This window comes from Chrysemys picta, chromosome 2 (assembly GCF_011386835.1).
Source record: "Chrysemys picta bellii isolate R12L10 chromosome 2, ASM1138683v2, whole genome shotgun sequence".
In the NCBI taxonomy this organism is placed as follows: domain Eukaryota; kingdom Metazoa; phylum Chordata; order Testudines; family Emydidae; genus Chrysemys; species Chrysemys picta.
In genome coordinates this window covers 83,310,306-83,334,086 of record NC_088792.1, presented here as the reverse complement: position 1 = coordinate 83,334,086, position 23,781 = coordinate 83,310,306, and the positions used below count along the sequence as shown (strand labels likewise).

At 41.7% G+C, this 23,781-nt stretch overlaps 1 protein-coding gene across 9 annotated transcripts in view; it reads right to left on the bottom strand.

The window, feature by feature from the left end:
* Positions 1–23,781, bottom strand: part of TMEM108 (transmembrane protein 108) — a 261,335-nt gene that overhangs the window by 161,577 nt on the left and 75,977 nt on the right. The window contains exon 3 of one of the 9 annotated variants that reach the window (XM_065587087.1): positions 4,490–4,570. The exons of the other annotated variants lie outside the window; for them this stretch is intronic. The gene's annotated coding sequence lies outside the window, so the exon portion shown is untranslated. The remainder of the gene's footprint in view (positions 1–4,489; positions 4,571–23,781) is intronic. 9 annotated transcript variants of the gene reach the window in all.

Sequence of the window (23,781 nt, the reverse complement as noted above, 5' to 3'; positions counted from 1 at the left end):
GGAGCTGGGTGAAAACTAGTTTATGATCTGAGTTTGCTGGTGCTTCTGCATCCCTGAAGACCTGGTGAGATTTCACTGTGGAGCAATTTCTGATGGGGATGTGGTCTATTTCCTTCCTGGTGCCATAACAATCACAGCTAGATCTGGATTTCAAAGAATGGACATGCCATCAAGGAAACTGACCACTTCTACGGTTCCCATAAGTCCTAATACACATCACAGGGCCAATCCTCCTTAACTTGAGCACCCAAAACTCCCACTGTCATCACTTGTAGTTTTGGGTGTACAAGGAATGAAGGATCAGGCTCCACATATAGAGCCATATATTTCCTATAGTATGTGACACTTTCACTGACATCAAACTGATCCCACAGGGGGTTGGGTTAGCAAATGGCACTAAGATGTCAATGGAAGAGCATATCCCTTACATAGCTTTGGATATGTATAAGTCCCTTCCCTTTGACTTTGTAATGGTTTCCAATGTCATACTGCAAATTCAGGGGGTTCAGATAAATAGTTCTAGTTTGGAGCAGAAGCTATCTTTTCTGAAGGCTGGCTCAGTAGTTAGCACGGTAGACTTGGGTTCAGTTTTCTGGCCTGGCTTTTCACTCCCCAGGCCAACAGGGACTAGATACACTGCAGAGACAGTGGGCCTGATTTACTGTTGTCCTGTACAGTCATTTACATCAATGCAAAATGAAAGTCAGGTGACCCATTCTGATTTTTCTTTGCACTTTGTGTGAATGACTGGACAAGGTGAAAAGCAATTGTGAATTTGACCCAGTGAGCTCAGCCCTTGTTGGGAAAAAGAAGCACCTTCCATTGCTCAACAGCAACCTCTGTAGCTGTGGACAGAGCAGCAATAGCAGCACATTGCTAGATGGCAAAGAGTATCCCATCCAATCATCCTTGGCCAAGCAAGGAAGTCCTCATTGAAGACACACAAAAACAAAGGTCCAGATCCTCATCTGGAGTAAATTGGCACGACTCCATTATCTTTTATGGAGCTATGACAACTTATACCAGCTCAGGATCAGGCCCAAGGATTCCTTTTAGCTAAAAGATGATGAACCAAAGCCATATGATGGTTTATTTATGATTCTATGACGAAAAATGCATAACACTGTTTTGGTGGGAAAGGTCAGACAGGATGAAACAAATATTTTGTCAGAGCTGACAAGTTACATACCATATATCAGCTAGGTGCCATTTAGAACTGTCAAGATATTAATCCCGTGAAGAAATCCTGAATTACACCATTACTAGACACCACATTATGATACTATATACACAGTGATTTACTAACCCTCTGTCTTTCTAATACTGTAATTTAAAACTCACCACATTTATAGCACAGTGTAGCTTAAAAAGAGAGTTGTTTTATAAATTATATTAAAAGAATAAACCAATCTACAAGCTTTAAAGCTCTGACAGATATTTCCTTGGTCTGTCTCAAGTCAAAGATTTATGTATAGCACTTTCCTTTTGTTCTGCTTTCTGGGGATTACTAAGCCAAGTGATTCACTGTTGAAATACTTGCATATGTAGTAACCGATATTAAGCAGAGGCCCCTTGATGCAAAACAGCCAAGATAATCACAGAGCTATGACATGTACGGTAAAGCCATAGAGGGAATGAATAAAGCCTACACATGTTGTAGATAACTAAGGACCTGATCCAAAACCTATTAAAGTCAAGGGAATGACCTCCATTGACTCCAATCACAGCCCCTATCTTGGAAGCTGCTCTACAAGAGGGGCAGTCCTGCACCAACATGGAGTCCCAGTGACTTTATTAGGATGGTGTGCGGGGCACAGGGTGGAGACGTTTGTAGGTCTGCGGCCCAAGTCAATCCACTTCACCCCCCACATTGCTGTCCTTAGAAAGAGTTATTATAGGATGAATATCATGAACAAGTTTCTGATAGCTGGATATATTCTGTTGTTGAATAGTCTTCCAAGGAAGTGAGGAAAGGAGACCCATTGCTTATGACTTTTTAATCAAAAGTGGACAAAACACTAGAGAAGATATTGGAGGGAACAATGCTGCATTCGCAGGGAGCTGGATTAGAATGAGCTAATAGGTCACTTCAATCCCTAACTGTTATTATATCTAGTTCAGCACCATGATCTAGACTCAGCCCACAAGCAACATTAAAAATGAAATCTGGAGGCACTATTTAAAATTACAAACAAAACTCAATTAGCATTTGTGACTGTCTAATTTATCACCTCTCTTTTTCATGGTCTTTGTTTTGCCTCTTAGTGCCACACTGATTTACGATAATGTTCTACTTAATTATCAATAGTGACCCTATTTTAGGAGGTAATTCTGTTCTTAGCTATCACTTTTTGTTTGTATTCTTACATTTTGAAGGAACATCTTATTAACCATTTTAAAAGAATACCAGCAATTCCAGATCTGAAGCACAGAATCAAGGGGATATGTTTCACATATTTGGAAAAACAGGTAATACTGCAAATAACAGAAAATCAGAACACAAACTTCAGAAAGCACAACAGTTCCAGAAAAAAAAATTCTCCTCTTGGAAAACATCAGGGTCATTCTAGCATTTAGCACAACTGAGATAAGGCAAAAACCACCCATATATCTGAGGACTGAGTTCTTGCTCTGAGTCTTTTTAACATAAAAATATCTTGAAAAATGTGCCAGAGTTTATCTATTTAAGATTTTTTGGGGTGAAAAGCATTTACCTAACAACCAAATCAAAGAAGAGCAACCCAGAAAAATGAAAGTTACTTGCTTTTGTTTATTTGTGTTGCAAGTGTAATGTTACTTCACATCAGCTCTGTGACAACAAAAGACAAAACCACAGGAATTAAAAGCTGAAGAGTAATATTTTCAAATGTGTGGCGACTTAGGAGCTCATGTCCTATTTTCAAAAGCAACTTTCAATGAAACTTAGGTTCCTAAATGTCTAAACTTTTCTGAATTTGGGATATAGCCTCCTAAGATACTGAGGCACTTCTGAAAATGTTATGCACTACAGACACTCTGTCCTCGCCCATGTACGTACAGGTATTGAATGGCTGTGAGAAAAATGAACAATCTTCCCAGCATACAATTGGCCACCATTAAAAACTCAACATTTACCAACAGAACACACTGTTACTGAAAAAATTCCAAGCATAGAGGAAAAGCTCTGTGGCATCTCATACACCAATGTGTTGGAACTATTGAAAACATGTTGATTGTTCCATGGGGGCCACTATATATAGCTGTGAAAGCAACCGGAGTGTGTAAGTGAGAAAATATTAGGTGTCTAATGAAAAACAATCATTCTGATCAGAATACAAATTTTTCTCCCCTCACGATGGAGCTCAGCTTAAAAATTCACAGAAACTACAGAACCACTTCACACTCTTTTCATCCTCTCTCTCCATCAATCCATTCTTTATTTCTCAAAGCCAACCTCTACTTCCAGCTTTAGCACGGAAGCCTGAGTCTCAGAAATGAGAAACACAGTGTAACTGCAAATAAAAGTTAATTACTGAGGAAGTCCAACTCCAGCTCCTTAATTAGAGGCTGACGAATATATCGTGGACCCTAGGCCTCAGTGCGGAGTATGCCCATTTGAGAAATTACTCCTTTTCTGTGTCTTCTCCTGCCAGCACAAAGAAAATGTCAGTCATGCCAGAAAATGGCTCTTTCATATCAAAGGTGCCAGAAATTATTCCATTACCTTTTTCCCTACAATTTGTTGGGTAATATTTTTATACAGCCTGTTAGTGTAAAGTCTTCCGTAATTGCTATGTTAATACGAAATTGTAGCTTTTCTTTTTGTAAACCTACATTTGCTCTGTAACTTTATGATATGTAAATAGGTATGGAAGTGATGAACAGCTTCTGATATATGATAAAATGTTAAGGTCAGAGTAGTACAGCACATAAAGAAAAGCATGCATCAGTCTCCCTGTACAGGAAAGTGCAGTGGACTTGATTAGAATTAGGGCTGTCAATTAATCGCAGTTAACTTATGCGATTAACTCAAAAAATTAATCTCGATTAATCGCAGTTTTAATCGCACTGTTAAACAATAGAATACCAATTGAAATCTATAATAAATATTTTTGGATGTTTTTCTACATTTTCAAATATATTGATTTCAATTACAACATAGAATATAAAGTGTACAGGGTTCACTTTATATTATTATTTTTGATTACAAATATTTGCACTGTAAAAATGATAAACAAAAGAAATAGTATTTTTCAGTTCACCTCATACAAGTACTGAAGTGTAATCTCTTTATCGTGAAAGTGCAATTTATATAACTGTATTCAAAAACAAAACAATGTAAAACTTTAGTCCACTCAGTCCTACTTCTTGTTCAGCCACTCGCTAAGACAAACCAGTTTGTTTACATATATGGGAGATAATGCTGCTTGCTTCTTATTTACAATGTCACCTGAATGTGAGAACAGACGTTCATATGGCACTTTTGTAGCTGGCATTGCAAGGTATTCACCTGCAAGATATGCTAAACATTCGTATGCCCCTTCATGCTTTGTCCACCATTCCAGAGGACATGCTTCCATCCTGATGATGTCTGTTAAAAAAATAGTGTGTTAATTAAATTTGTGACTGAACTCCTTGGGGGAGAATTGTATGTCTCCTGCTCTGTTTTACCCACATTCTGCCATATATCTCCTGTTATAGCAGTCTCGGATGATGACGCAGCACATGTTGTTGATTTACGAACACTGTCACTGCAGATTTGACAAAACGCAGAGAAGGTACCAATGTGAGATTTCTAAAGATAGCTACAGCACTCGACCCAAGGTTTAAGAATCTGAAGTGCCTTCCAAAATCTGAGAGGGATGAGGTGTGGCGGATGCTTTCAGAAGTCTTAAAAGAGCAATAATCCAGTGCGGAAACTACAGAACCCAAACCACCAAAAAAAGAAAAACAACCTTCTGCTGATGGCATCAGAACCAGATGATGAAAATAAACATTCAGCGGTCTACACTGCTTTGGATCGTTATCAATCAGAACCTGTCATCAGCATGGACACGTCCTCTAGAATGGTGGGTGAAGCATGAAGAGATATATGAATCTTTAGCGCATCTGGCACATAAATGTCTTGCAACGCCAGCTACAACAGTGCCATGCGAACACCTGTTCTCACTTTCAGGTGACGTAAACCAGAAGCAGGCAGCATTATCTCCTGCAAATGTGAACAAGCTTGTTGTCAGAGCGATTGGCTGAACAAGAAGCAGGACTCAGTGGACTTGTAGGCTCTAAAGTTTTACATTGTTTTGTTTTTAAATGCAGTTATTTTTTGTACATAATTCTACAATTGTAAGTTCAACTTTCATGATAAAGAGATCGCACTATAGTACTTGTAATAGGTGAATTGAAAAATACTATTTCTTTTGTTTTTTACAGTGCAAATATTTGTAATAGAAATAAATAGAAAGTGAGCACTGTGCACTTTGTATTCTGTGTTGTAATTTAAATCAATATATTTCAAAATGTAGAAAACATCCTACATTATTTAAATAAATGATATTCTATTATTGTTTAACAGCGCGATTAATCACGATTAATTTTTTTAATCACTTGACAGCCCTAATTAGAATCCTTCAGCAGGTCTCTGTTGGTTTCGCTCTGCTCCACAACCAGGCTGGGCAGAAAGAAGCAGATACATGTTTTTAACTGGAATTCTCACTAAGGACAGTTAGAGATGAGCCACTCCTATCTCACAATGTAGACAGTATCACTTGACTTTTTGGGCCTTATTCCAAAAACTGATTTACGCGAGTGCTCTGCTGGGAGAAGGAGTCACAATTTTCCTTGTGAGCTATGCTACCCTATCTGCAACATTTCGTTTTCTGACAAACACTCAAGAGTGATGAACAATGGGGATGGACTAACACAGTGAGAATGAACATAGAATTTGCTTTTTTGTTCACCTAATTTTAAATCATTATTTCTTGTAAGTTTACATGGATGAATTTGAAATAAAATGTGCACCAATCTCTTGACAGTGATTCTTGATATTCCTCTTGCTGCCGTGTAAGGCATTTAAATAAGAACTTTCTCCCACATTGCCCAAGTTCTCCTCCTGTTTGATCCCACAGTAAAGTTATAATCCTGTATTTATGAGATTATGTTTTGTTGCCATGGAAATTAATGATGTAAAAAATTCAGCATTATAACTTCGGTATTAGTAAAGATGCATGCTCCTATTTAAAGAGAAACATCTTTAAAAATCAGCCCATGTGGCAAGTAAAAATATGAGAGGTAAGTCTCCTGTCCACACCAGGTACAGCACAGGCAATTGCAGTGCAAGAGTCTCCATATTAGCCCAACAATGTGCCCTGGTCCTAAACTGAAAGGATCTATCACTGGCCCTTTAAGAAGAAAGAGGCCAGTGCACCTGTGACTGGTCACTTGACCCCCAATTTAGGCTTAAAAGAGGGCACTTAGGCCCTAGAGGGAAGGAGACTATGAGGCGGTCAAGGAAAGGGTAGATGGGAGCTGCTTGGGAGCGAGAGATTGATGGATGAGAGCTGCCAGAGACCAGGAGGTCCCAGAAAGAAGTGGTAAAAGGTTCCTGGAGAAGGCTGAAGGCAAAAGGGCAGCAAGAGGGTGTTTCCAGCTGACCTCCTTAAGTCAGAGAGCCAAGGTTAGCAGGCTGGAGAGGGCTGAAGGCCAGAGAGCAGCAGAGGGAGTTTCCTGATGACTTCTGAGCCAAAGCCGAGAGCCGGAGAGAGCTCAAGGCAGGGGAACAGCAGAGTGGCTTACCTACTGACGTCTCCACACTGGAGAGCTGGAGCCAGGAGAACAGTGGGAGGGCCAGGAAGAGTGAGGGATGCTTCCCTGGTGAGGATGATGTCTCAGCAGAGAGGCTGGAGAGTTGGGAAGAGGAGGGTTGGACTCAGCTGGAAGGGCTGGGGTGGCTGTCCTCGCAGAAGGACAGAAGAGGACTGACGAGGAATGTAGGTATAACAGAAGATGCTGGATTGTGGTATGTGTTATGTCGGTGAACAACAGGATGTGTGATTCTAAGGACTACATGCACAGGGAGTGCTAAATGGACCATGTCTGGGGACTTTTGTTATGGATTCTTTGAACTATGTTTTGGTAATAAACCGCACCACAGAAGGCATATTATTGTGCCAAGAAAGCTGTCGTGGAATTACTGGGGACTCTAAAGGAGGTAAACTAAGGCAGGCTCCTCAGTCGTGCTTTCTAGGACTGAGCGGGCAGGTCGGTATCCATTCCAATGCAGTCCGAGAACTCACTAATAAGACTGCCAGTTATGGCAAAAACTAGTGCCAAATGTTTTTGGTTTTTAGACGCCTGTCTACATGGAACTTGTCTAAAATCACCAGCTCCATTCCGAATAGCCAACCTGTCAAGGCTGCTTCCCCACTCTGAACTTTAGGGTACAGATGTGGGGGCCTACATGAAAACTTCTAAGCTTAACTACCAGCTTAGATCTGGTCTGCTGCCACCACTCTCAATGTGCTAATTCCCTTCCCTGGGTAGCCTTGAGAGACTCTTCACCAATTCCCTGGTGAATACAGATCCAACCCCCTTGGATCTTAAAACAAGGAGAAATTAACCATCCCCCTCCTTTCTCCCACCAACTCCTGGTGGATCAAGATCCAACCCCCCTTGGATCTAAAACAAGGAAAAATCAATCAGGTTCTTAAAAAGAAGGCTTTTAATTAAAGAAAAAGGTAAAAATCATCTCTGTAAAATCGGGATGGAAAATAACTTTACAGGGTAATCAAACTTAAAGAGTCCAGAGGAATCCCTCTCTAGCCTTAGGTTCAAAGTTACAGCAAACAGAGGTAAACACCCTAGTAAAAAGTACATTTACAAGTTGAGAAAACAAAGATAAATCTAACACGCCTTGCCTGGCTGTTTACTTACAAGTTTGAAATATGAGAGACTTGTTCAGAAAGATTTGGAGAGCCTGGATTGATGTCTGGTCCCTCTTAGTCCCAAGAGCGAACCACCACCAAAACAAAGAGCACAAACAAAAGTCTACCCCCCTCCCCCCACCAAGATTTGAAAGTATCTTGTCCCCTTATTGGTCCTTTGGGTCAGGTGTCAGCCAGGTTACCTGAGCTTCTTAACCCTTTACAGGTAAAAGGATTTTGGAGTCTCTGGCCAGGAGGGATTTTATAGTATTGTACACAGGAGGGCTGTTACCCTTCCCTTTATAGTTATGACACAACCAAAGACCCACTGAAAGCTCTTTGGTGCAAGGGCCATCTTTTTGGTCTGTGTTTGTACACAATGGTGTCCTGGTCCACAACTGGGACTTCTAAGCACTTTTGCAATACAACCTTCACACTTGTATTGGAGTGATGTGTTCAGGCCTAATGGTGACTGACAGAAATCTCTATGTTAAACTACTCCCACCCCTCTCAGGAGCAAACAAAATGAAATGCCTCACTCCCATGTCCTCCTTCTAATTGCTGGTGGCCTGTGCAGCCACAGCAAACTCTGCTCAGGTCCTAATAAAAGAATCATCTTACTTTTTCTGCAAAAATATGCTGGGTTTGTAGATGGACTGTTGCTTCGTAGCCGGGGGGCTGAGAGCTAGGAGGTTTAGGTTTTGTATCATCTTTGAATCTTTAACACATAGGGCCAGATCCTCAGCTGGTGTAAATCAGCATAGTCAATGAGCTTGATAATAAGCTGGCCCCCAAAAGGCACAGTAGAAGGCATAGGTGTTCCTAGCCACTGTTTGCCAGAAGCTGGGAATGGGCGACAGGGAATGGATCACTGGATGATTACCTGATCTGTTCATTCCCTCTGGGAGTCCTGGCATTGGCCACTGTTGGAAGACAGGATACTGGACTAGGTGGACCTTTGGTCTGACTCACTATGGCCATTATTATGTTCTTATGTTGACTTCCATGGAGCTACGCTACGTTGCATCAGGGGAAGATCTGGCTCAAAGACACTCTGTAATAAGACACACACAACCTCCACCCCCAGCGTTATGAATTCAAGTTCCCCTGTTCTGACTAGATCACTCTTTCGCCCCCAGAGCTGGGAACAAAATTGGAGTCCTGACTCCAGTCCTCCTGCTCTAAGCATACTTAAACACACCACCCTTTCCTCCAAGCTGAGACTAATGTATGTGTTTGCATGTGTGTGCGTGTGTGATCTCTGCATGAATTTGGACATCTTTGTGTGGGGCTGGAACTTTGTTTCTCTCATGCATTTTGGTGGGAATTGTTTGTGTCTTTTTCTCCTTGGACAAAGCAATGAGATGAGATGATTGAGAGAGTTTAGGGCCCTTTGTAGCACCTGTCAGTTCCCTTTCACCAGCAACTGCTATTTCGTTGTCGACTGAGCAAATGGAACCAGCTGACCCTTCAAGTCAGCCAAGAAGTTTGTTCCAGACAGCTGACTTGATGTTCTATATCAGCCTCTCGTGCTTCTAGACACACTTAAATACCCCTGTGTAGTTAATGCCGCAAAGATTTGTAAACAACATTCCTACCCATTTTCTTAGGCAATGTAAAAAGCACAGCCTGATGCTGGCAGGACAACTGACTGAAAAGCAGGCCTTCCTGTGTCTTCCACCTAGTGTGGCAAGACCTCAAAACAAGGTCAAATGCAACTTGAATCACCATTGGGTACCTGAAACCTCATTTATGTCTGCTGTGGCTTTGGTTGCTACTTTTCCACTAAGGCAACACTCTAAGAACTCATCCCAGGAGAAGGTTATAGCAAATTTAGCATCATGATTTATATCCGGTCAGCATCATAGCCTAATTTGCACTGATGAATGGCTCTCACAAGTTACATCCTCCATAGGGCCTAGTTTAAAGGCAGTGACACATCTTAGTCACTACTTAGATGCAGAGAATTAAGCATGGCCCGTTTCATTGACTTCATTTTGCCATGTCCTCCTATCTTCAAATCATCTCTTTACTACACTTCTATTGACAATGTTTCACTTTGACAGCTTAAGGTGGCCTCAGAGTACCATCAGTTTGCCACTGGAATTTCTTCATCTCCTATTTAAATTGAAGTCATTTGCCAACATAATGTCATTTCCATAGACACATACTGACAATATTTCATTTTAAAAAAATTATGTGAATTCAGTTCTCCTCAGTTGCCTTTTTGAGCACCAGAGACTGAAGCCCTCTGTTTTTGTACACAGCCAATACATTCCAGCTGCAGACTCTCTACTAATCTCTCTCAACCCTGACCCAGAGAGTGCAGGATAGTTAAAACTCCATGTCCCTTCAGTCCTTGGTTTCTCTGATGAGATTGCCAAGAACAACGCCATTTAGTGCCAATTGCGATAATGAGTTGCATGATGTGGACATCTGTTCACTAGGACCTGAAGATTCATTTCTTTCTAAATGAAAAGTCCCAGAGAAGAAACAGGTTTTTAACTTTCACTACGGAAGGTTTAACCTGCAACATTTGCACACTAGAAAATCAAAATGATGCAATCTGCATTCTAAGATGTCTTATATTTTTGGCACGTATTTTCCAGATGAGCAAAAAGAAATAGCCACTTAACTAAAAGGCAATGATTTCCTTGAAACAGAGAAATGGATCCCTGACAAAGTTCCTGTAACTTCAATCCTCCCTACTGCTTTGCTGCTAGCAGCTGCGTTTAGCAGTGCATCTCTGCAGGGGAAAATAAAAAGAAAGGGCAGCTATGGTTGAACTGTAATTTAGCTGGGCATTAATACAACACTTGTCACGGAGTTTAGTGGCCTCTGTCCAGACAGCACTCAATGAGATTAGTGATCTCTATCCACACCCCAGTGCTTCCCAAAAACTATTACTACAACTGACAATAATTGTCACCCCCAGTAACGGTTTCAACAGAGGAAATAAGGATTAAACAAGTGTAATGACCAGCACCACAAAGGGTCAGTGACAATTAAAGATGGGACTTTTGGCACCAAAGCCCTTCTATCTGGAACAGCCACAAGAGGGGGACGCATAACACACTCTATAAGCATGTTTCAGGGACATGGAGTCTGAACTACTCTCTCTCTTCAGTGGCCCCCCCATCAGGATTGACATGGGCTGATAGAGAAGTGTTAAGAACTCAGTACAGCCGCTGTATTTCTTAGCGTTTCTTCTTTGTTGAGGAGTGATGATATGCTGGTCATTATATAATACATATAGTGAAATATAGCCCCTTCCCCAAAGGAGTTCTGTGCATAACGAGGGGGCAGCAATATTTAAGGCTGTCAATCCAGAATAATTCCTGAGTACTATGTTCACAAGATAATTTAATAATAATTTAAATGTTGTGAAATTGTTTTCCTGAAATAAAGGCACTAATGCTCACAGAAGACACATTTGTTTCATTTGTGTCTACAAATGTTCAGTCAGAATGTGCCACAGCCTTGCTGTGATACCTGAACATGAATTAATATACTGCAGTTCTGATGTGAGATTGAAAGATTAATGTACTGTAAGTCCAGAGGGAATTCCCACCAGACATTGTTTTCAATCTGCATTCTAAAACCAGCGCTTTTCATAGTGCTTTACTGGCTGCTACTATTCCTTAGCAACAAAGCCAGTCTGCTGCATATGGCTCTGTTGCAATCCACAGCCCTAATGCATTCCAGAAATAACTAGCAAGGCTGGCATTGTTTGGACTAACAGTGGAAAATTAATCAAGTCATTTGTTGTGTGTTAATTTTCTCTACCCGGTGAGCACCTGCATTTCCTAGAGATTACTAAAGAGAAATATATTAAATAGAAATCATGGCTATAGGGCAAGTTTGTTCCTGGTGCCTGTGAGTGCACAGAAGAGGAGGGCATAAGAGGATAGATCCAACTGGAGTCCCACTGAAGCCAAAGGGGCCTTTCCTTCCCACTTGCATGGGCTGCATCAAGGCCTGGTGGAATTGCAGCCTGTGCACTCCAGAGAGTACAAGGACTGCTCCCTCCGGGATGCACAGTATCCCAAAGAGGGTGGAGAGGGGCAGAGCAGAGCTGAGATCATATTCCCTCTTCTCTTCATCTCCCCTCTGGGGCTTACAGAGCAGGGCTGGTGCCCATAATGGGGTAGTGCAGTGTGTACCCTCCCTCTGCATGCCAGGCAGCTCTTGGAGACTTCCTGCCTCACTGAGGCAAAATACCTCCTCATACTCTGGTGGTCCTGTGGCTCCATGCCACCCCTCACTATGGGCAGTACCCTTCGGGTATGATCTAGCCCATAATTTGCTTCCCAGAGGAGAAATCACAGTGTGATATTAAATATATTTATACTTTACACAAAGCTTTCTGCCAAGGAAGCCCTGTCCTTGGAAATAGTCACAGGTAGGGCCTGAACTGAACCACTGAAGGCAATGGAAGCTTTGCCATTGATTTCAATGGGTGCAAGTCCAAGCCTATACTGAATAAGGAGCCTGGAGACGGTTGAGGGAACACTTGTTCAGAATTCAAATGAACAGATATGGACACCGATTTGCAATATCTGCCCAACTCTGATATCTACATCTGGGCTATTTCTCTCACTAGTGTTTCACTTGTAGCCCTGCTGCTTCTTTACTTTTTTAAGATGCGAGGGGGAAATTAAGGGCCACATTCTGCCCTGACTTTACACCCCATGCAACACATGGAATTTAAAAGCAGCACAGGACAGAATTTGGCTGAAAAATAATCAGGAGAATTAGAATTTTTTCTATTTTTTTTTTAATTATGGGACAGATTGTTCTCCTCACCTTTAGCCCAGCAGAGGTGGGTGGGATGCTGAGGGGAGCACAAACTGTAAAGGACAAGAGAACTTCTATTACAGCACAGGCCCTCCCTGTCTGCCACATTACAGAGCTATGCCTTAAAAAGCACAGTCTAGCTCTCCATATGTTGAACAAAACCCATCATTTTTAATTTTAAACATTTATGGTTAAATAGACGAGATCCATATTTTAATATCAATGACCCAACTCCGGGCATGAGCTTATGTGCCACTGGTGCACAGCTAGAGTAGATAAAAATCATTCAGCCTTCAATGTGCTTCACAACATGCCTGGGACATGTGCCAATGGGCTCTGATGCATGCTCTGTGTCCATATTGCTATAGTCAGTCATATGCTAGACACCTCTTACCACCTTGTTGCTGTAACATTCTTTTTAAGTGCCAACGTTCTATCGGAACATTGGCTCTTCAATGGGAATAAAGTAGGTAAGTGCAGCAGCGCCAGTGATGTGCTTCCAGCAATTTGCTTTGCCTCAGATGCATTGTAAACTAGGCAGCAGTGAAGCAGTTAACAAATGAATCACTTTAAAAATTAACAATTCACTGCTAAAATCCCTTCATCTGACAGCCTTCAATTACAAATATTTGCGAACTGTCATATGCTGTAATTGCTCTATTCAAACACAAATGAAAGGTAAAATCAGTTGTTCAACTATTTCATTATCAGTATAAAATACAGTTGCAGTTCTATTATAATAGACTACACTCTGTTACCATTATTTACTCCCACTGTTTTAAAACTTTAGTTTGATAGCTGATTTTCTGCAACAGCTTGCAGAAGAATTTTCAGGGTTCAGAACGCTCTCTGAAAAGTAGATATCATAATAACATGCCAGATCATTAGCTGGTGTACATCTGAGAAGAGCCATTGAAGTCAATGCAGCTACACTGATTTGTACAAGCTGACTATCTCACACTTAAAGATCCAAATCCAGCAAACTGATGAGTGATTTTAAGCACGCATAGCTCCCATTAAGGGTAAAAGCGGGGGGGGGGGGGCTGGAAAAAAGGAATAGAAAGAGGGTGGTGAAAAAACTGAAAACGAAAACATTTGGTTTTCAATTTTTTGTCAAAAATGTCAGTGGAAAATTTATAATGAACTACTATTGTATTTTTAATCATGGAGGCCTTCTTTTTTGCAACAAAACTTAACCTTCTGATGAATTCTTAATCAAAGTTTCTTTCAGTTGCTACTAGAAAGCAAACCCCTCAAAACTAACAGTGACAGTGAAGATATTTACTACCTTGCATCAAATGGAAGGCAATTGATATGGGTAGCGTGGATGTGCACCTAACACTGGTTTTTCATCTCAATTTCTGTCTGTAGTCTCTCGTCTGTTTAGAATTTCCCTCCTTATAAGGTGTAGTCAAAGCTATGAAACAAGATAAAATTACAGTCTCAATTTTTTCTTTTTTCACTTGGGCTACTTATAGAGACAAACACATATATTCTAAACCAGGAAATATGGAGAATTCCATTAGGGCCAGATTCTAATTTTATTACATAGCTTTTACCTTGATGTAAATCCATTTACTTCAGTTGAATAACACTGGTGTAGGTGAGATCAGAAACAGGCTCTTTCCCAACTAAAAAGGGAGACACTTTAGAACTCCACTGAAATGTACAGGAGTAGGAAAGCTCTAGAGAGGGACACAGCCAGTGGTGAAAAAGTCAATATTTTGTTTAGAACCCTACCAAACTGTTCCTGTTCAATATGGACAGTTTGCAATAACATGTCATCGCCAAAGATTTGATGTTACCAGATTAATGGGTATTTCGTGTTTAGTGCTGACACGTCCCTAAAAGAGGAAAACCACCACATATTTTGTACCTTGTTGAAAAAATAATAATTCAGTATTGCTTGTATTTCATGTTGCCGGAGTATTTTTCTATTTTATTTTTCTGAGCTCGCAAATGCATCCACAGAGAAGCCTTGAGGGCTAACTTTGACCCTGTTTAAGTCAATTGCAAAATTGTTATTGACTTCAATATGATATCATTATAACTTTGTATATAATATTTGGGTGTAAAGTCCCAATCATGATTCCCCATGATTCACTGGCTCACTGCCTTTGTCCACCTTTTCAGTTAGAGAAATCAGAGATGTTGAAATTTTTCCCAGAGAAGATATCTTTTGGGGACTAAATGTGGATTTCAGTACAGAAAAGAACATCTCAAACTTTTTCCTTTTTTCATGTACAAGTTAACAAGCAGAAATGCTACTAACTTCTTTGTTTTTTGCAAAAGTGGCAGATACTAACATTTTAAAGATATTTATGAAAACTGGAAAACTAGTCACTGGTTCTTTAATAAAACATATTGAATGTTTGAATAGTTCCATTTAACCTACAACAGAAGATGTGCTAAACTGAAAACAAGAGATTTTAATGGAAATGTAATGCACTGTTTTCCTCCCTCTTATAGAATACCTAGGATTCTATGACAGTTTTCCAAACTACCGCCAGTATCCTCTGTCCCCACGACACAATCTTCTCAAGGAAAGCTTTGATCTAACAATGCATTGCTAAGTAGTTTCAAGTATTCAGGAATTAATAACCATGCCATTTATTTCCTCTCTCCTAATTCTGCATACCGTATAGGTCTTCTGACATCAAATGTTATCTGTCTGACAAATGGCACCATGGTTATTCAGAACATTATAACACATCAGTCTTCTATTAATTCAGTGGTACTTTCAGACATGGTAAATAGAAAAGTGCAAATCCTGGTAACAAGCAGGAAAGCTAGCCATAAAGCTAGTTTTCTGGTCTGACAGGACAGAGAATAACCATCTCCAGTGGGGAAGTCAGGAACATAAGACATTGCTTAGTACCAGGCTGAGAAGTATTAATAGGCATAAGGGACTGAAACTCTGAGCCTAACCTTTACTCACTCATATTTGGGCATCTTCTGAGCTGTCCCTAAGTGTTCCTGTGATGCTGGCAGACCACATGCCAGCTCATACCAAAGCCCCAGGTCAATTCACTTATGTATTAGTATAGATCAAAGTAGTTGTTAAATATATTAGAATGTATTTGGTGTTTAAACTTCATGAAAACTAATGGGATGTTACTTGCACTGTTTTCAATTATCTGTATCCTGTTATAATGTAATAGCAAACATTTACATTGTGTATACCCCTGTAACTAAATAACCCATCGAACAAGAGAGAAGTTTGTGAAATGCAAATGAAGAACTTTAAAAGAAAAGTGCTAATTTCAAAGCAAGTGGTCATTGTACATGATGACTGGAGGTCAAAAACTCAAAATGCATTCCTCACTCTCCGTCATCAAAAGAAAAGCCCACATGGGTAGTGACCCTGTCAGCTTGTTTTCTGTGAAAAGAAGCTATAAGCATTGATTCATGGAAAGATGCTTCATCTCTGTTTGGATTCTAACAGGGCAGAATAACTGAAAGAGAAGACAGAAATCCCCAGAATTATTCTGGGTAGCCCTGAGAGATTTCCGGGAAACTGTCAGTTTATTCCAACACTGCCACCATTTAGAATTACAAACTGTGACTCACCTGTGCATATATTTTACCTGCTTTAACCTCTCAATAACTCTAATTTCCTTTTCTTAGCTAGTAACCCTTTAGAATTGGCTGCCAGCATTGTCTTTGCTGTAAGATCTAGAGTACCAATTGATCTGGGGTAAGTGACTGGTCTCTTGGAAATGGAAGCAACTTATATGTGATGAGATCTTTAGCGTAAGTGACCATTTATCACAAAGTCCAGTTTGTCTGGGTGGCAAGATAGCCCTCTTAGACACTCCAGCTTGTCTGCAACTCCATAGTAAGACTGGTATAGTGATCCAGGAGTTCACATCTGGTACAATCTAGTCATAGAATGAACCACCAGTTTGGAGCATCTGCCCTGTTTTCTGACAGTCTGCCCTGAGGTAGACACTCACAGTTGTGAGCCACTCCAGACAGCATGACAATTGGCATAGTCATGACAGGATTCATATGCCACAGGTCGATTGGGCTAAAAGATTATAACCCAATGCTGTTAAAAGTTAAAATTTTATATTGAGAGTTTTAAGGGTTCAAGATTAGTCATGAGTGAACCACAGTCGTATGACGGTCTTGACACAAAAGACCGTGAAAAATTATGTAAAAATAGGGGACTATCCCATAAAAAGAAAGCCTCAGGTCAGTAACTGAGAGCTTTTGCTCATAGACTTTGACCAAAGAGCAGGGTCTGAGCATCTCCATACCCCAGATGCCAAATAGACTGCTACAGCAGAACTGAACATGACCATGAAATAAGGATGGTGGAAATCCAGATCAAAGAGAAGAAAGAAACCGAGGAAGCTGAGGACAGAGCCTACCAAAGACGCATGGAACATATGGCAGCAGTCAAAGCCAACAGTGAAATAGAGAGGGAAGCACACCAAAGATGCATGGATCTGCTAGCAGCTGAGGAGAGAACTCATGAACTGCACCTCCAAGTCCTGGAGCAGCAAAAGGAGCAGCATCAGACTGAGAGTATATCCTTTCTCGACAGCAGGGAGTGGGAGAAAGCCTGCCCAATTTATCAAGAGACTGACTGCACAGCGGAGTATTCTATCCAGAAATTGCTGATGAATATATTGAGTCAAGGGATGGTGAGGAGAGCAAACCCCTAGGGGAAGGGTAATCCCTATCCCTCCTCAGGTTAAAAGGGATGAGGGGTCTAGGAATAAACCTAACCCCAACGTTGTTAAAAAAATTTCAAGGGAGCCCAGATTTTAAAAGCTCTTACCCAAAGGGAAGGCAGATAGTCTGCCATTACTGTGGGGTTCCTGGCCATATAAAACCAAATTGCCCAAAACTTAAGGTTACTCCACAATCTGCACCCACAACCCCCACCATGAGTGCAAATGCTACCACCTTGATCCCAGAGGAAATTGTGGAGGAGAATGGCCTCATAAACTATATTAGAACTGAGTATTGGGAAGGTAGTGAAAAATGTATCAAGAGTGAATGGCCTTGAATGTACAAGGTGGAGAGATACTGCATCACAAGTCACTTTGGTCAAGGAGAGTTTGGCAAGGGAAGAGGACAGACTTCCTGGCAAAAGTTTAAATATTTTAGTTTTGGATGAATTTTCTGTGACTGTGCCTCTAGCTAAAGTTCACCTTGAGTGGGAAGATTTTAAGGGTGATGTAGTGGTTGGCATCAGGAATCTGTTACCTGCTGCATAGTAATGTTATAACCAGGTCCCAGGGAAAGTATGGATCTGATTCATCTGCTTTGTCTGGGGTCAGCAGGAAAGACTGTAAAGGGGAGGCACAAGCCATCAGTCCTTTGTCTGTTGAGAATAGCAGCTTGCCTTCTGAGGAGGAATTTGAAAATTCTTCTGTTGTGCCAGAGTCTGCTCTGGGCTTAAGTGACATGCAAAAGGAGTTTGTGACTGCCCACCAAGATTACCCATCTCTGGAACAAGAGAAGGCTGCAGATCAAAATGATGCCCCAGCCGGGGAAGGAGAAGGTAGATTTTTCTGTAGAAGAAGGTTTGTTGTATAGAGAGGCTCCTAGAGGAGAAAAGAGGCATCCTGGTGAGGTTTGCAAGCAGGTAGTTGTGCCTGAAAAATACAGGAGAGAATTGCTCCAAGTAGCTTATGATTGTCCATTTGCAAGACATTTAAGAGTGGAAAAAACCCGTGACAGATGGAAAAACAGAATTTCTATTGGCCTCACATGTTTGAGATAGTAAAAGATTACTGTAAGAGTTGTGACTTATGTCAGAATTGTAAAGAACCTTGCAAAGCACTATTGCAGCCTTTGCCCATTATTAAAGACACATTTGCCAGAATGTCTGTAGATATTGTGGGACTTCTCACTAAATCTTCCAGGAGTGGAAAGAGATATATACTTGTGGTGGTGGCTGCTATCAGGTACCCTGAAGCCACAGCCTTGTCCAATATAGAAACTGAAGCAGTGGCTACATCTTTATTCACCATTTTCAGCAGAGTAGGTTTTCCCAGAGAAATCTTGACAGACTGTGGTGCAAATTTCATGTCTGTAGTCTTTAAAAAGTTATGGAAATTAGGTGGAGTAAAGCATATAAAGGCTGCTCCCTATCACCCAGAAACTAATGGGCTTGTGGAAAGATTTAATGGAACTTTAAAAGCTATGCTAAATATATATGTCTCGAGACATGAGAACAACTGGGACGTGTTACTCCTTTATCTTCTATTTGCATACAGAAGTGTTCCCCCAAGAATCTACTGTTTTCACCCCCTTTGATCTCCTGTATGGGAGGCAGGTGAGGGGACCCCTAGACATGATTTGAGTCTCTTGGGAAGGCAGTACTGAGGAAACAGGACAGACGGTAGGGGAGTATGTCACTTGTTTTAAGGAGAATTTACAAGTTATGATGAATTTAATCCAACAGAACCTTAAAAAAAGTCAGGAAACTCAGAAAATTTGGTATGATCAGCATACTGAAGAAAGATCGTGCGATATTGGTGATTTGATATTAGTGCTGATCCCAGTGGGGAAAAACAAAATGCAGGATTATTGGGAAAGACCTTTCGCGGTGATAGAAATATGTGAATGAAGTCACATATGATGTAAGGCAGTCCAGTGGCGGAGGAGCTGTTCTCCACTTTGCTTGGGTGTGGAAGAGGAAAAAGAGTATATATGCTCTATATGGGAAGTTCTAGAGGGCCCTGGACAGTCCTGTGAAGGAACTGAGGTGGCTAAGTAGATGGTACATGCATAGGAGTTTCTTAGTAGTGGCCAGCAAAGGTGACTGATAGGTTGGGTACTGCCCAGTTACTCAGTACTGTGAATCTCATTGGTACCAAGAAACTTGGTTCTGAAAGCCTGTCCTCCACATTAGCAGGCAGCATGGTAGGTGCTGTGGATGACAGGGTAGAGCACTCTACTGTCCATGCTGGATGCTTTGGTGTTAATGCTTTGGTACTGGTAGAGGCATTCACCAGCTCCTGAACTGGGGCACAGATTTTCCAGAGACCCCTCATGACTCCACTATGTCCAGGGGCTCAGATACTCAGAGCACCCTTGAAGTGGAAGACCTTGTAGTTTTTTATATATATGTATGCCAGTGAGCATAACTATACTAAGGAATACAAAACGAAACTGAGAACAAGGGAAAACAAGTGCACAATGTGCAGAGATGTTGGCACTGCAGGGGTTCCATCTCATTATTATGGGCAGTAAGAAGGAACTGAGGTAGGGCTGCTCCAACCTTTTCTGCCTTAAGCTATGGAAGGCCAGTGGGCATGCAGGTTGCAGTTGCAGTTCCAACGGCTACTGTTATTCAAACAGAATTCAATCTTGTGTGTACAGGGCACAGGCATACTAGAAGTGGAATATATATATGGTCAAAAACTCAAAGAACTACTTCTCTAATTCATATCCTTGGTTTTAAAAATAATAAGATATCAACATTCAGAGGTGCTTAATAACTTCTTTGTTTCAGTTTTCACCAAGAAGGTTGGTGGTGATTGGACATCTAATATAGTGAAAACCAGTGAAAATGAGGTAGGATCAGAAGAGGCTAAAATAGGGAAAGAACAAGTTAAAAATTACATGGACCATTTAGATGTCTTCAACTCACCAAGGCCTGATGAAATGCATCGTAGAATACTCAAGGAGTTGACTGAGGAGATACCTGAGCCATTAGTGATTATCTTTGAAAAGTCATGGAAGACGGGAGACTGGAAAAGGGCAAATAGAGTGCCAATCTATAACAAGAGAAATAAGGACAACCTAGGGAATTACAGACCAGTCAGCTTAACTTCTGTACCCGGAAAGATAATGGAGCAAATAATAAAGCAATCAATTTTCAAACATCTTAGAAGATAATAAGATAAGTAACAGTCAGCATGGATTTGTCAAGAACAAATAGTGTCAAACCAACCTGATACTTTCTTTGACAGGGTAACAAGCCTTGTGGAGGGAGGGAGGAAGCGGTAGACGTGGTATATCTTGACTTTAGTAAAGCTTTTGATACTGTCTCCATGACCTTCTCATAAACAAACCAGGGAAATGCAACCTAGATGGAGCAACTATAAGGTGGGTGCATAACTGGTTGGAAAACTGTTCCCAGAGAGTAGTTATCAGGGGTTCACAGTCATGTTGGAAGGACATAACAAGTGGGGTCCTGCAGGGATCAGTTCTGGGTCCAGTTCTGTTCAATATCTTCATCGATGATTGAGATAATGGCATAGAGAGTACACTTACAAAGTTTGCAGACGATACCAAGCTGGGAGGGGTTGCAAGTGCTTTGGAGGACAGGATTAAAATTCAAAATGATCTGGACAAACTGGAGAAATGGTCTGAAGTAAATGGGATGAAATTCAATAAGGACAAATGCAAAGTACTCCACTTAGGAAGGAGCAATCAGTTGCACACATACAAAATGGGAAATGCCTGCCTAGGAAGGAGTACTGCAGAAAGGGATCTGGGGGTCATAGTGGACCATAAGCTAAATATGAGTCAACAATGTAACACTGTTGCAAAAAAAAGCGAACATCATTCTGGGATGGATTAGCAGGAGTGTTATAAGCAAAACACGAGAAGTAATTCTTCCGCTCTATTCCGCACTGATTAGGCCTCAAATGGAGTATTGTGTCCAGTTCTGGGCGCCACATTTCAGCAAAGATGTGGACAAATTGGAGAAAGTCCAGAGTAGTGCAACAAAAATGATTAAAGGTCTAGAAAACATGACCTATGAGGGTAGATTGAAAAAAATGGATTTGTTTAGTCTGGAATAGAGAAGACTGAAAGGGGACATGATAACTGTTTTCAAGTACATAAAAGGTTGTTACAAGGAGGAAGGAGAAAAAATGTTTTTAACTTCTGAGGATAGGCCCAAGAAGCAATGAGCTTAAACTGCAGCAAGGGAGGTTTAGGTTGGACATTAGGAAAAACTTCCTAAATGTCAGGGTGATTAAGCACTGGAATAAATTGCCTAGGAAGGTTGTGGAATCTCCATCACTGAACATTTTTAAGAGCAGGTTAGACAAACACCTGTCAGGGATGGTCTAGATAATACTTAGTCCTGCCATGAGTGCAGGGGACTGGACTAGGTGACCTCTCGAGGTCACTTCCAGTTCTATGATTCTGTGATTACAGGCCTAATCCTTCAGGTCTTACTTAGCATTCTCATTGAAGCCTCTGAAGAAGGGATTGTGGGGCTGGGCCCTAGTGTAAATGTGCAAACAAATATAACCTCTTAATAAATACCCTTAACCTTTTGGGGAAAAGAAAATGAGGAACAGCCAATTTATTTTTAATACACCAATTGTGCTACTATTGTATTATGTCAATAAGGATGCCTTTCAAATGCCTGATCATAACATTCTGTGGCACTAGCCCAGTATCAGCGAGCATTGTGTTTTCCTTGCTAGCCAGTCTGTATAATTATTATCTCTGACCACTAGTTAACTGACTTCTGCCACTTCAAATTGCAATTTATCTTCACAGCTTTCAAAATGTGTTAAGCCTATCGAGCAGCTTTCCAAAGGATCTGACAGGGATATTTCACTTTCTAAAAAAATTCTTCCTTCTTATTAAGCAGTGCTGCAGTTGCCAAAAAACACACTGATACAACAACAGTGTTTCCGACCTGAACTGAGGTGCTGGAGAGCGTCAGCAAAACTAGGCCATTGCTTGCTTGTGACACGCTGCAAAAAAAGTACACAATTCCCATGGAAAATGCAGCTCTAAAACATGTGCCATCATTTCTTATTATCTGCAGTGCTTTTGTATAGCAATTTAAAAAACAACAACTTATGAGTGGTCAAGGGAAGTTATTTTTCATGATGTTCCTATTATAAATAAGGGATTCACATATCCTTTTAATTTTCACCCTGATTACCACCCTCAGAGCTGATCTGTCAGGTACAGTTCTGAAGCCTTGAAGTTTTAGCCAGGGCCGCCCAGAGGATTCATGGGGCCTGGGGACTTTGGCGGCGGGGAGCGCCCGCTGCCGAATTGCCGCCGAAGACCCGGCACTTCGGCAGCGGGTCCCGGGGCGGAAGGACCCCCTGCCGCCGAATTGCTGCCAAAGACCCGGAGCGGAAGAAGCTCCGGGGGCCTGGGCCCCGCGAGAGTTTTCCGGGGCCCCCGGAGCGAGTGAAGGACCCCGCTCCAGGGCCCCCAAAAAACTCTTTTGGGGGCCCCTGCGGGGCCCGGGGTCTGGGGCAAATTGCCCCACTTGCCCCCCCTCTGGACGGCCCTGGTTTTAGCTGTCCTGGAGGGAAGAGACAGTTTAAGGAACTCAATTCAAATCAGTGGAGTTTTTGCGGAGGAGCCAGAAATCCTGTGCAGGAAAGATGGTATTTCAAGGCTGCAGAACAATTCTTAAGGACATTCATTCCAAAGCCCAAAACATATATATATATTTTTACGGTTGTTAAGTGGCAACAATGTACTTATCTGTGGCATCATTTACAAACCCAAGCACTTAAAAGTAGGGAAATGAATAGTTAAAGGTACCACAAAGCTTACATTACCCAAATAATAAACAAATTCATTATTATTATCAAGTACAAAAATGTACTTCATTAAAACAGGTCTCTGATCTAAATGAAATATTCTTCTCTCATCTGTAACCTCAAATAGTAAGCACAGCACAAACTCTTTCTGAAGAAGGCCGCTCACTCTCCCCCACCCTCACTCACTTTCACTGGGCTGGGGCAGGAGGCTGGGGTGTGGGAGGGGGTGTGGGCTCTGGGGTGGGGCTGGGAATGAGGGGTTTGGGGTACAGGAGGGGGCTCAGGGCTGGGGTAGGGGATTGGGGTGTGGGAGGAGGTTCGGGGTGCAGGCTTCGGGAGGGAGTTTGGGTATGGGAGGGGGCTCAGTGCTGGGGCAGGAGGTTGGGGTGTGGGTGGGGGTGCAGAGTCTGGGAGGGAGTTAGGGTGCGGGAGGAGGTTCCGACCTGGGGCAGGGGGCTTGGGGTGTGGGCTCAGGGAGGGTGCCACTTACCTCAGGTGGCTCCCAGTCAGCAGCACAGCGGGGCTAAGGCAGGCTCCTGGCCTGCCCTGGCTCTGCACTGCCACAGGAAGAAGCCACCATGTCCAGC